The sequence below is a fragment of the Calidris pugnax genome, unplaced genomic scaffold, assembly GCF_001431845.1.
Source record: "Calidris pugnax isolate Ruff unplaced genomic scaffold, ASM143184v1 scaffold31, whole genome shotgun sequence".
Lineage (NCBI taxonomy): Eukaryota > Metazoa > Chordata > Aves > Charadriiformes > Scolopacidae > Calidris > Calidris pugnax.
Genome location: NW_015090786.1, coordinates 7,185,934 through 7,199,189, shown reverse-complemented (window position 1 = coordinate 7,199,189; position 13,256 = coordinate 7,185,934). Strand labels below are relative to the sequence as shown.

General features: G+C 42.9%; 1 protein-coding gene across 1 annotated transcript in view; it reads left to right on the top strand.

Moving 5' to 3' along the window:
- Nucleotides 1-13,256, top strand: part of PAK7 (p21 protein (Cdc42/Rac)-activated kinase 7) — a 173,254-nt gene that overhangs the window by 23,689 nt on the left and 136,309 nt on the right. The gene's annotated exons all lie outside the window — the stretch shown is intronic.

Sequence of the window (13,256 nt, the reverse complement as noted above, 5' to 3'; positions counted from 1 at the left end):
CACAATCTCTTCTTAGGTCATTAGATAAGCAGATATTCAAAAGTGCTGCATCCCAGATCTTACTAACTCTGTTAGTTATTGCTCCAAAGCAAATTAGATGGAAAAAAATGAAGCTGTGACCTTTCTGTTGAGCAGGGAAGTGTTGCCACATTGTCCCTACCCTCAAAACAGGGTGCGTTTCTAAAGGGCTGTCAGTTTATTCTCGGGTGCTGGCTGGAAAGGACCATGATAATGGAAAGCTAGGATGGGCTGTGCTCCTCTCGTGTGCCCCAGGACTTCCAGGCTGACTTAAGAGGAGAAAGATCTGCTTTTTACCTAGTCCCTGAGCAGAGGGTCAGTGGCTGTGGGGAGCAGAGCTTGCTACGGGATATTTAAATAATATGCACATATCTTTGTCCAGCATAGCTCCAGTAAGAATCAAAATACAAGGGAAAAGAGGGCAACGTAGCTTTTCTCTGCCCTTAATCTCCCTCTTATCTTTTTGCCTCTTCTCAAGTCTACTCACCCCTGTTTATTTTACTCATTCTCTTGTTCCTGTTCCCTCAGCCCCTCATACCTATATCCCTCCTGATGGTCTTATTGCAGATTGGAGCTGTCTCAAAATTTGCCATCTGTCATGCTCAGTGGTACCTGCTCTCAGTAGTGGGTAGGAGGAGTAATGATGTCTTCCTTGCAGCCTCAACTCTCCAGTGCCCTGTGGAAGTCCTTATTACTTTTATTTTCTGAAGCAAAGATGAAACTCTTGTATTTTCAAGTAACCATCCTCGGCTTCACAGGAGTCACTTTTGGTGCAAAGTGTCTCTTTGTCAAAGCTTCAGAAAAATGCTGGAAGTGTGACAGAGTGCCTCCTTTTTAGGCTCCAAATAACCAAGCAAACCCAGGAAACAATAAACACAGAACCCTCTTAAGCTTTTGAAGTCAGGTTGATGATTTCCAGGGTGCGGGACCAGGATTTCTGACCCGTAGGAGCTGGCTGTGTTAAGATGCACTTCACCAACAATGCGACTCTTCTCTTTGCCATCCATTGTGTCTTGTCAACTCAGAGCCCAGACTCCTCAGCTTGCCTCTTGCTATCATACAGCGAATAGCATAGCACGCTGCTGACCTTAGCTGGGATTTTTTGATACTGGTACAAAAATGAGGCTTATCTAACAGAAAGAAACATGAAACTCATCTTGACCAGCCCATCTGGATAGCAGCTTAGCAAAATTCATTCCTACCTTCTAATGCTAACGCGCAAATGAAACTGCTTCCTGCACCTATCCAAAAAGTTGAAATTGAATCTGCTTCTGCGGGCAAGCGTTTCAGGACTGGGAAAAATAGCTTTCCAGGAAGAAAATTAAAATAATGTATTTTGGGTGCAGTTAGACAGCCAAAGACATTCTGAACAGAAATGCTTGCAGTTTTTAGAGCTGGCAAGCTGCGCATCCTAGTTCAAGACTGAGCCAGTGAATGCTCTGCTGTGGTGTCAGAGGAAGGGAGCCAGTTGAAGGCTGTCATTGCATGTAATTAGATCGGAGCAGTTGCATGTGGGCTGTGCATGGGGAATATCAAGTCTTTGAAGACTAAGCAGGGTGTCTGGTTCTGTATAATGTGATGAGCTGTATTAAAATCTTATTGCATATTTTTAAAAACCTTGGACTCAGTTGACAAAACAGATTTAGGATGCCACGTGTATTGTGTGTCATAAAAGGAAGATGGCTTCCTTTTGAAGGGCAAGGCAGGAATATCTCTACCCATGAAATATTTTCAAATACCTGTCACTGCGTACAATGTCCAGTCTATTAGAGAGATGAAGTCTTCCATTTGTCAGAAGTTATTTTATTAAGTCCCTAGGATTAAGTCCTTTCTGCCAGTACTGGAGTAGTAGCAAACAGAGAAAGAGAGATTCTGGGAGGGAAATTCTCTTAGAAGCAGGAAAATCTGCCTTCTTCTTTAACCTGAAGTGACTGATCCTCTTTAAACTGGAAAACCCCTGGCTCAGGGATAAATACATCATGGTTTGGCTGGTGTATCCTTGTGCATGGACAGTGTGGAAGGTGAAAAGATACCCTATACCTTCCAATTAATACTTTCCAGAAACAAACAAAAAAATGAACGCTGCTTTGTCTCATTTCTAACTTGCAAGACAAATGTTGGATGATTCTGACTTGAAAGTGCTACCGCAAAATGACTCAAAAGGCAGTCAAATGCTTAGAGTGCTTCTCCACACAGACTAATACCCATTTCTAGTATGGAAGGATTACCACAGCGTGACAAACTGAGAGCTCAAGTGGAGGTGGAGGATAAGGCTGAGGGGAGATCGAGTTTTCTTCTCTTCCTGGTGACCAGAGGTAGAAAGTGCTGAAATCAAAGTGGTTTCCTCCAGCATGTATTTTCACCATAGCCACGCAGTGCAGACATAGTTAGATTCATCAGGTAAACTGTTTTGAACCTGAGGGTTACTGAAAAAGAGGCATAACGTTATGAGATTAGGGTTCATCTCCGGTTAAAAGTTAATTCAGTTTGAGAAAGAGCATGTGTTTGAACACAGTGTCTCTTCCTGAGCAGCTCCATATGATGAAAAGCCCTTACACAATCAGACTGTTGGGCAATTCCAGTGGTGTCAGAGTAGATACAAAATCAGTTAAATGCTGATAAAGTGATCCAGTGTAAGTGTTAGCAAATTTTAAAAGAATTTTACCCAAGCCCTAAATAACCCACTCCAAATCTGCCCAGAATTAACTTTCAGTAATTTTGATTAATATTGTGTAAGTGCCTGAAAAAACACAGGACACATTTACAAATTGCAAATTCTCACAATGCAAGAGCTAGAAACTTGAAATCTGACTCAAGTTGCTATATCCTAACAAATCGGTAAGAAAATACCAGGATCTTCCCTACTTTCCAGGGGCATAGCTTACCCCTGTAAGGACAGGGTGCTCATGACAGCAGCAGGGTCCATCAGCGATTTTTAAGCCAACTCTGATTGTCTCACATCTGAACTGGAGCCAAAACTTTCTGAAGTCAATACAAAGATTTCTGTTATTTTTGGATGCCTGATTGCACCGTATCGATGCAGTGACAGAACAGCAGTAGCCTGGGGCTCATACGGTGACCGAGGCAGCGGGGTTTTAGCTTTTGTGTAAGAAGTATGCTGAGCTTGCTTTCTGACCTTAGTATTCCACACCGGCACCTATAGATTTACCCATTAAATTTTTTTTATGAAAAATCTATCCTACCAACCGTGTTACCAGCTGAACAACTCCATCGTCTCTGCTCCTCTATAATCTTCCAAAGCCAGGGAGCTGAAGCTGTGTGGTTTCTTAGATCAGCAGAGCAGAATATTGACAGTACCGTGTTATTAGCCCTTGGGAGTTGTTATTTATTTCCAGGAAGATGCTGTGCCAGACGATGCCCACGAGATGGCAGCCTGCGCAGTGGAAAAATGGGCCCTGTTTATACCTGCAGAAAAGGAGGATTATCCTGTACACGTCCCACCTTCCCTCTGCAGGTGAAAATGTGGCCTCTGCTCTGCAGCCCCTCTGTGCAAGGTTTAAGCGTTCGGATAATGCCATGCAGATGTGCCAGCTCTCACTTGCGTCCCAGGATCAGCTGGGTGGGAAGTAGGTGAGACACGCTGAGAAGTATGGAAATTCCACAGAGCCACCAGACAAGCTGGGATGTTTTAGAGGTATATCAGGAAAGTTACACCCCTGAAAACACAGAGTCTGGAGGGGGCACGCAATGAAAGAGACCTAGGAGGCAGACAGCCAAAAAATACTTTGTGCTGATTAGCAGCAAAAGAGCGCTAAGTTTGCAGTGCAATAAATATACATGAGCACAGGAGGGTGCTGCTCCTTCTCTGGCGTTGCAAAAAACAGTATCTCCGTTCTCTGCTCCTTGATGCCATCAACTTACAGGCTTCAGAAGGACATACGTTTGTTCACTCGACAAAGACCTAGGTGAGGCTAACAAGTGTATAGCCTCAGATGGCTACATCTTTCTAGGGTAAAGTAACATTCACACCAAGGGCAGATTGTGCTTTTAGGTGATGACCAGCCACACTTATCAGTCTGCTGCATAAGCACCCATCCAGCAGACCAGTTAGCCTACCAAATGGTGTCCTAATGACCTAATTCTGATACAGATGAGGGTGCAAGGAATTTACTGTCATCCCTCACTATTTAAGGACATAAATCGGAGAGCTGGTGGATTTAAGGGCCCATTTCCATTGTGCTCAATCGTTCAAGGACAACACAGAATGTGACACATAATTTGCCAGTTGGTCTGAAGTGGAGGAATGTAGACACTGATTTCTGCTAGAAATCACTCTATGGAAATTACCCTGCAATTTTGTACTGAGTATCATTTGCCTCTCCTTAGCAGTGTGTCAGCTGGTAGTGAGGGCACAAGGATGGGTAAGGAAGTGGAGGAGAAGTGGCGTAAGGGCACAGAGCAAATTGGAGACCAAGTGTCTCCAATTAAAAGTCCGAGTTGCCTCATATGCAGGACAAGCTCAATACCTGCCCCCGCAAAAGACAAGGAAAAGCCCAGAGGATGGAAATACAGGAAGGTTTGCACTTTTTAAAATAGAAGTCAATTTCATGGTAGAGTTGGAGGGATGCAAGAGAAGAAGAGATATTGTAGGCCGTGAAGGGGCTTTTAATAGAAGAAACAGAGGTACTGAAATTTGCTGCTAAGCCCACTGATCCAATTTGAATCCTGCAGAGAATGATTCAAGAGACAGCAGCTACTACTCACCCACTTGCACCTGGTCCCAAACCTCACTTAAATTATGCAGAGGGAATTAATCAATAGGTCTGGTTTCCTCCTGCAATGTAAAAGCCCACAGAAAAGAAGGCTTGGCTTCTCTGGTATAGTTCAATTTCCAGATGCCAGAAGTGCTGTCAAGCGTGCCCTCTCTGAGAAACTGCAAGGGGTTATCTTCTTGGCCCTTCAGTAAGTGAGACAGCACGTAGGACCAGATTCTGGGCTCAGGGGGGGAGTACATGGTTGGCAGAGCCAGGTCTTCGTAGATAACAGGATGTAAATGTTATTCTTCAGGGCAGTTTCTTACCCCTTTTCCCTGCCCCTCATACAGTCCTGCTTTTATGAGAAAATACAGGACCCATTTTTCAGAAGCTGTATGTTTACCCCGTTCCCCTCAGCTGAGCAGTTTCCCTGACTCAGGATCTTTGCCGCCTCTAACGGTTGCATCACTGGTAAGAAATTGTAACTGCACTATTACAGAAATATGGGGGTTTATTTTTCCAGCCTAGGCAGTGCGTAGGAGATCATTTGGACTGGCACCCTCCCAAGCATAATGTACTGAAATGTCATTCTGCTCTTGGGTGAAACTTGGGTTCTTCCCAGCTTGTCTTCTCCTTTGGCTTGCAGCATCTGTGCTTCTTGCCCTCATCTCTTGGCACGTTGATGCCCAAAGGTGTGGAAGAAAGTGCTCTTGTTAATGCTGGGAAAGTGAAAATGGATGTATTTTAAATCTTAAAGGGCTGGGTTTTGCTTAGGTCCTTTTGCTTTGTTCTTGCTATTGTGCAAATGCCCACTTTTTGAATGGGCCCCCAAATGAAAGGGAGATGGTTTGGAGCAGCGCAGTGAATGTTTAAGGCTCCTGACAGGGCTCCGCTGCTCAGAGTCACTCTAAACCAGGTCATTTTTAATGCCGCTCACAGAGGGCTTGGAGCATAACTTTAAGCACTTGGATTTGGGAGTTGAGATTTAAGGTTTTAATGATAAACTTTGCATGTGGATTTTGGCCAGTCCTTTCCTCTGGCATCTGGGGTTTTCTATTTTTTGGCAGATTTCCAAGGGTGCCAGACAAACAGGGAACAGGAATTCGACTCAAATTCAGACAACGTGCCACAGAGCAGCTCAGTTCTGTGATGATGTTTCTATTCTGAAACCAGCTTGCTTTCTAGCAGGGCCCACTGGCCATTGCTCTGACGGGGCACAGGGATGTCCACACAGTTGCGTTTCAGATCAGTGAGAATCGAAGCTGTTGCTCAGTTAGCAATGGGAACGTTTCAAACCTGAGTTCTTATCTGGGTTGCTAAAGAATATCATGTTTCTGAAAGCTTTATGTCACATGGAGCCTGTTAAATAATGAATGCCAGGATGCATAGCTAAGTGTTGACATACCAAAGAAGCTGTCTGCTGAGCACCAGCTTCTCTGCCTGGCAGCAGCAGCAAGACATAGTTTACCTACATTTGCTCAGCTAGTTATTTTCTTTAAGTCAATAATAGCTTTTTCTTTTCTTTCATTAAATAGCTTCTGATAGGAATTTCTTTTCCTAAGGGAAATAGGGAGGACTTGAAAATTTCTGAAGAAAATGGGGAAGAAACCTTACCATGAACTGTAATTGTGTATTCTATTTTCCAAAGCATTTCTTTTCCCCTCCTGAACTGTCATTGGACATCTAAAGGAAAGGGGCTGGCAAAACCTGATTAAACCAGGCTCAAGTGTGAGCAGTACAGCCTCAGAACCAACATTCATTGCTAGTCCTGCAGGGTTTTAATCCTAGACATGGAAGAAATCAAAATAACTTCTTTACTCTGTTGTGCCGGTACTACAAGGGAAAAGCAGAGACCTGGCAGAGGTCAACAGAGACCCAAACACAGCTTCTTGAACTGGCTTTGTGCAGCCCTCTCCTGATTAAAAGCACTTAGGGAGCGCCTTCAACTTACATCACAGAGTTTTGTCAGCACAGATGTGGGCAAAGCGGTACTGCTCTGTGCCCAACCTGCTCTCCCTGTTCTCTAAACAAGCCCTTCTCTTCCCTGCTGTGTGTTGTGATTGTAACAGAAGTGGTTCTGGCCCCTCTGGAGACTGCCCATCCCTCGCCAGGCAGATTTACTAGGCAGAATGAAGCAATTATTTGATAGTGTCCTTAAGTAGGCTGAATTTTATAGCAAACACAGAGGAATTAAGCACCAGCATAAATACTCAGTATTCAGAATGCAGGTAAATGTAAGGGTGCTAACTTTTTGGAGTCAAAAGGCATTCTTAACGTTCATGAAGTTAATCGTGCATCAAGCACTTTGTTGCGCAGGGAGCTGAGGAAGAAAAAAATGGCGTAATATTGCTCAACAGGGTTTTTAGGTTTGCTGGTCTCAATTCCAATTTTGTTTTGTTGTTCCATAAAATCATGTGTTAGCAATAAGATTTATACTAGGCTGGCTTCTTGGAGTCTCTTATTGCCAATTTCTTTTCTCTTTTTTAGCAAAAAGTGAATTTATATACAAATGTAGCCATTTGTAAGCAACCAATATATTCAATAACATTTCCCTCTGTGGTACATTTATGGTAGAAATCCAGAAATGAGAAACTCCGAAATGCCAAAGTCCTTAGAATGCTGTCTCCATTTGGTTTCCTTCTAGCCTGAATTTTCATAACAGTTACATTTGGGTTTCAGTTATACAGTACACTGGCTGATGAATATTAAACAAGGTCTACATACATTTCTTGAGTTTGCTTTCACAGACTCTGCTTGTACAGAGATTATTTTTTTTGACAGTGCCCTTATTGATCCCCTCTATTCCATTCTTTTATTGTTCCCAGGTTGTTCTGAGAGACAAGTGACAGTGCGAGACAAGGGGAGAATGATTACATTTTGTGGGGAAATTGTATAGAGTAGAAAATCAATAGTTAGATGTTCCCTGGGACTGCCTAAAACTTCTTTGAAGAATAATTAGCTAGCAAGAAAGCTGTGTTAGCTGGAATTCCCCCCCAATTCTGTTTGCATAAGATAATATTAGTCTGGGATAAGGAGTGTGCTTTGAGGTCTCTTCGCTGGGGAAATGGTTTGTGTGGAGGGAAGGAAGGAATTCGCTAGAAGAAGTATGGAAGAAAGCCTGGCTGGCCACGTCCCTCCTGCACTCAGTAGCAAACAACAAGCAGTTAGAAAAACAGGGGAAGCTGAGCAGAGCGAAGCATAGCTCTTAGGTGCTGGGCTCAGCACCTGATTATCCAGGTGACACTGTTCAAATGGCAATTAGCCATTGGATGGGCAGTCCCATGGAGCAGAGCTAAGTGACCCTTGGTGTGGAGAGGGTCAAGCCCACAGGCAGCTCATCAGGTGTAAATGGTTCATTTGATGAGCCAGATCCAGGGCTGTGTTTAAGCTGAATGCCTGACTTGGCAGACCAGCAAAGGCTTCCTGAAGTTGGAGGAGAGGATGGAGAGCAACAGGGGACTGCTGTTGAGCCCCACCATTGTGTGCTGACTCCATTGTGTGTTTGACCATTTTCAATATGCTGTTTCCTCCTGGAATATTGCTACAGGTAATCTTAAAGTTGGGGGATGAAGTGTGGGGTTTATTAGCTTTGTTGGTTTGAACTGGTCTGGGCAGAGTTGACCTAGGAGTGAGATCAGTCTAGCTCTCTGGAGCTATCAGTGTCTTTCAAAAGCATAAAAATATACTTGAAATGCTCAAAAAGCTGCTACGAGAGGTGTCAATAGTGGTTCATGACAGACTAAGTGACATCTAATCAATTAATTATCTGCTTAGAAGAAAGGACTAGTAAGGCTGAAAAACTTGCTGTAGGCAAAATGTAATCGGTATTAAGATAAGGGAGACTTGAGAAAGGTCTTACAAAACTAAATAATAATGCAGCACAATAGCAAAAGAAGACATCATAGTGGAGATGATCACAGGGCAACAGAATGGTTCCTGCTTTTCACTAATCCATAGAGATCAATATGTAATATTTGTTGGGATTTGCATTCTTAAAGTCATAACTATTGTATAAATGCACATCTTTGTTTTGTTTCATTTTGGTATATTGTTGGGTTTGTGTTGTTTTGTTGTTTTTTTTTTTTAATGTATCCATTCTTAGGAACTAGAAAACCATCCAAGCACATGCGTAACATTAAGCATGTGACTCATCTCCTCTAAAGCCACAGATGTTTCTCACTCTTGCAATTAAATATGTGCTAAAGTGGTCTGTTGGAGCAGAGCCCAGGAGTACTGTGTGCAGGTTTGAGCTCATCGGTACAAAAGTGGTGCTAACAAGCAGGTCTAGAATTATAGACCTGTCAGCTTAGATTCAGTTCCTGGAAAAACACTGGAACAAATAACCAAACAAAATATTTGTGAGCACCTCAAAGAAAACAAGGGGATGAGTAACGGGCAGCTGTCGCATTTTTCAAGATGCAAGAGATTCAAACCAGTCTAATTTCCCACTAAAATAGGGTACCACCCTGAGATTGGTTTGAATTTTGGAGCTGTTTCACATGCGCTCCTAGAAGGATGGCATGGACGAAAATACTTGGGTGCAAAACTGCTTGGAAAACTGATAGAGTGATGTTTTTGAGGGATGTTTTAAGGGGGCAGTTTTGTGTACGTGTCTTTTGTTTCCATAGGTGATCTGGCTGATAGAAGGGAGAGTACAGAGAATAAATTTTCAGCTGATAGAAGAGTCTGTGAGCACACTGGGCAGGATTAGAATTCAGTATGGTCTTTGAAAGCTAGAGATGCAGTAAAACCAGCTTGCCATTCAGCTGGGACAGTGCATCGTCCCTCTGCTGAATATAGATTTATGTTTTGCAATAAACTCTTAATATAGGTTATTATATAGTTATAACAGGTTGGGGAACAACAACTAAATTCATAGTTGATTTATCAGTAAGGATGAAAGATTTCGATGGCTTACAAGGTGATTGTGACTAAGCAGTGCCATGCAGGTGCAGAAAAGGCACATCAAGTGTACGAGCAAGACTGTTGCCACTGTGGCAAGTGCCATAATCCTTGCAGTCAGCTCCGTGCCAGCAAGCAGGAGCACAGCGCTTGCTCCTGGCCAGCGTCCTTCAAGGCTGAGCTGAGTATGACAAAGAGAATGGTAAGACTGATCAAGGGTCTAGAAGACTTGATCTGCCAGGAAAGATTGAGGGGTTTTCATCCTCAGGAGATGGAGACTGAGGAGAAGACTAAATGTCTTCCAAAGTATTGTCAGCAGCTGCAAAGCAAAAGGGGAATGATTTGGTCTTCCTCACCCTGGCAGTTAAGACAAGAAGCTGTGGGCTAAACTACTTCAAGGGATAATTAAGGCACTTTAGTAATTAATCTGATACTAAGGGAGTGTGAAGGACTGGAGCAGATTCCCTGGAAGAGGTGGGTCTCTGACACTTTGAAAATAGCCAGACCTCTGTCTGTCAGGAATGGCCTATACAACTCTTCCTTGTGCAGGTGGATGGACTGAATGACCTCTGGAAATCCATTCTAGACCTCTGATTCTGCTTGGGTTAATTTACACTAATCTAACAGCATAAATCCAGAATAATTTAACTAAATCAGTGCCAATAATCTGGTATTGATGGAAAGAGAATCTTCTCTTTTCAGCTATAGATAAACAGAGGTTTTCCACTTTGGCACTGAGAAATATTAAATGTGTAAGCACAGAGAGGAGCAGGGTAGGAGAGTGCACAAAGCAATGAATAAATTACAGTATCTAACTTGAAACTCACTTGTTTGTGTTAGCTAAAAGTTGTTGATTTCATCCCACTTTGCATCAGCCCCTAAATGATGGTGGTTTGAGAGGCTGATAGAAGTAACGCAGAGCAGGCTTCATACAGCTCTCCAAACAGCAGAAGATGACAGCCTCATATACTGCAGGGAAGTTAACTATACAGATATTTTCAGCATTTAATGGTCCACCGAATGCTATTAGTGTTGCTAGCATTTGGGCTCTCCTTCCTTCTATCTACACTTCTTCATAGAGTCTGCTTAATGTTTTGCATCTTTTCTTTTTTTCCCCCCTGTAGTTGATTTCTGGATTCTCAAGCTCCCTTTTTATTTTTACCCAAAGGTAATTTTTTTCTTACAGCTGTCTGCACATAACAGCTCCATTAAACTTGCAAGTAGGAAACCAGTATGTGGTGTTTTACCTCACATGAGATACTGTAATTGTTGTGATGGTGTTCTGTTCGAAAGCTCCATTCCTGTTACCCACAGGAATTGGGAATTCTCTTCATCTAGTCACTTGTTTATGCTTAAGAAAAGAGATATTAAAATCTACCAGGACATTTTGAGTAAGCTACTTCTTGCTTCATGCCTTTATTTATCTATCATAGAGCACTTGTTAGTCTTTTGACTAAGAAAATGCAGTCTTGCATTCAAAAAGAGGATTACTACAAATATGGAAGAACAGAGCTAACTGACTTTTTTTGCAGCTTCTGGACCCGCTTTACAAAGAAATTCTCAAGGAAGCAGTTCCATTTAATTCTCCTCATTGGAACTGACAAATTAGTGGAATAACCCACATCTGATGAGCTTCACTTCAGTTTCTTAAGTCCAAACTCTTTGAAAAGGTTCTGGTTTGCATGTAAGCCTTGATGGAGGTGGTCAAGTTCAAATATTGAGATGATGGGTCAGTGGAGTTAACCAAAGCTTGTCTGGTGCATAAATAGCTCCCAGAACACTGGGTTAGGAGTCCAGACCCTCAGCTCCTCTTTTCCCTGTGCCATGCTCTGCAGTGCTCCTATAGTTTAACCGGGCTATTAAACAGGGGGGACAAGTTTTTGTGTTGGTTGGAAAAGAGCCAAAGGGGTCAGAGGCCTCTCCCCCAAATACAAGGATGCAGCCATAGCAGTGGATATTTAAGGTTTTCATCAGTGTTTGAGGTTTGTTGCTCTGGTGTGGCCCTAGGGAGGATAGGATTGTTCTTATTAAATTCTAGTTAGAAGCATATAACTTTTTCTGTATTGCTGAGTTACCGGTGGTTGTGTCTGTTTGAATATGTGTGGTGGCAATCTCGAAGCTCTAATGGGAAACCATATTTCAGGTTTTGCCTTGGGCATGAGTTGACCTGTGATACTGCACGGTGCAAAGTGTGTCCAAGTGGCACAATGGAAAGTTGTGGGTTGTTCCTTCTTGAATTAAAAACAAACAAATCAAAAAACCCCCCACCCAAAAGACACGTTTCTTGAAGTTGTACGTTTTCATGCTCTTCAGAGATGATACAACAGCACTGCCCGTAGTTGTTTTCTGCTATTTTTTCTGTCCCTAGGAAATGCCAAAATAAATTAGACACATTAAAGCAAACTAATCTTGTGACTATGCGTTTCGGAGTTCTTGTGTTCTGGAGCATGGTATTTGGGCTCCTTGGACAGATGCTGCCTGTGGCGTTCACTGTTACAGCAACGCATGTCTGCTCGCAGAGTAGCATCTATAAATGGCACAGCTTCCCCTGTCACGAGGTCATGGGGACAGGCTTTTGGATGGAGGAAAGTGCCCCCCCCCCCGCCCTCCAAGCTCTGCAATGGGGAGGGCTGTTCTGCAGGGAAATCTGCCTTTAGTAGATTTTTTTTTTCCCCCTTGCAGCTGTCAATTTGGAGATTCTCTCGGCTTATTTCAAAGCAACTTTTAAGCCTTTTAAAATAGCTTTATACTGGTACACCAATAGGATGTTTTTACGTGCTTTTAGCACTACCTATTTAGAGAGATGAAAGCAAAACTTAAGGCAATCTTTCTCTGCCTAAAATCAAGCTAAATTCAAAGGATTGTAAGAGAGGCCTGTGGCCTCTTAGAACATATGCTGTGTCCTGTGGTATGATACCAATAATATATCATAAATGACATGCAGTATGAAATAGCAAATACAACTGCTCCAGGGCAAAACCCAGCAAAGCCACTGTAGCATCACCAACCTCACTGCAGTGACCTCTGTGGGACTGGTGCTGTCCCACTCTGCCACCAGTTGTACTTTGTCCCTCCATGTATGTATGCTTTTATATCTTTTACATATCTTCAGTATCTAATCAATGAACTCACAAAACAGAGGCTCTAATAAGTCGTTCCTTCAAAGAAGGACTGTGTGAGAAGTGCGGGATTCAACTGCGTGTGATCTGCAAAGCTTTAGAAGTGTTGGGCTGTCTCCATGCAGGGGAGAAGCACTTGTGGCTCCATTTGTGAGTCTGATGTGAATAATGCCATGGAACACAGCACCTTTGCAATTAACTTGGTCTCATAGAGCAAGTCACACCTATCCTGAGACCCGTCATCTCCGTGTCCGGTGTATCCAACACAACCAGGACACACACCATGGCATGTGGTTGAGGAGGTCACTTGTGCATGGCTGGGTTTTTAGGTGTGGGAAATCAGAGTCTTGGCTTTTTGTTGGTTATTGTGTTGGGGTTTTTTTGCATAATTAAGTGGGTAGTAGAGGTCCAGATCATGATAACCATGGCTTATGAGTGTTAAGCTAAATATAAAGCAACTTGATTGTGGCAAGCACATAAGAGGGTTCGGTAAATGTTTATA